At 32.9% G+C, this 691-nt stretch overlaps 1 non-coding gene across 1 annotated transcript; it reads left to right on the top strand.

Moving 5' to 3' along the window:
- Positions 1-253: 253 nt before the first annotated feature.
- LOC149838697 (U6 spliceosomal RNA) lies at positions 254-356 on the top strand. Its single transcript, XR_016432257.1, has one exon. It is a non-coding gene; the product is annotated as a U6 spliceosomal RNA (small nuclear RNA).
- Positions 357-691: the final 335 nt, after the last annotated feature.

Below are 691 nucleotides of genomic sequence, written 5' to 3'. Positions count from 1 at the left end.
AATGCCAAGTGTGGGACTCATAAAAATAAAAAATACATCTTTCATAAGTCTTTGACTAATATTGTTGTTACTTGTTAATATTGTCAATCTTCACTTAAAGATGAAGATGCCCTGCAATACAATATTGAAAGAAATGATTAATAAATGTCAAGTGTGGGCTCATGAAAACGATATTTTGATAGCAAAAATATTTGATTAGTATTTTTGTTAATATTATCAATCTTCACTTAAAAATGAAGATGCCCCACACTACATCATAGAAAGAAGAAAAGATTAAATAATTGGAACGATATGAAGATTAACATGGCCCCTGCGCAAGGAAGATGTAAACAAACCCAGAAATGATCCAAATTTGTTCATATGCAGAAAAAGAAAAAACAGAATAAAGAATTCCAACTAGCGTATTTGTTGTGGTGGTAGAAACCCTCATGTGGCCTGCTGTATTTGAACTTTTCTTAGTATAAATGGCAAAACACAACTTGACTTTATCAAACTGGTTACTTTGCACTAATGACCACATAAAATAATAAGGTTAAGGACCAAGAAATAAAAATGGAAGAAAAACCTTGCAAGTGTAGGCAGTTGAGTGTCAAGAATTCAACCCGTTGAACTACTCTACTTCGTACTATCCCAGAAAATAGTTTATCTCTAATTTCCAAGGGGAGAGAGAGAGAGAGCCCAAAAGCTATCA

This window comes from Nuphar pumila, chromosome 5 (genome assembly GCF_984573655.1).
Source record: "Nuphar pumila chromosome 5, dmNupPumi1.hap1.1, whole genome shotgun sequence".
Taxonomy (NCBI): domain Eukaryota; kingdom Viridiplantae; phylum Streptophyta; class Magnoliopsida; order Nymphaeales; family Nymphaeaceae; genus Nuphar; species Nuphar pumila.
Note: the sequence above shows the minus strand (reverse complement) of the source record. Positions and strands in the feature narration are given on the sequence as shown.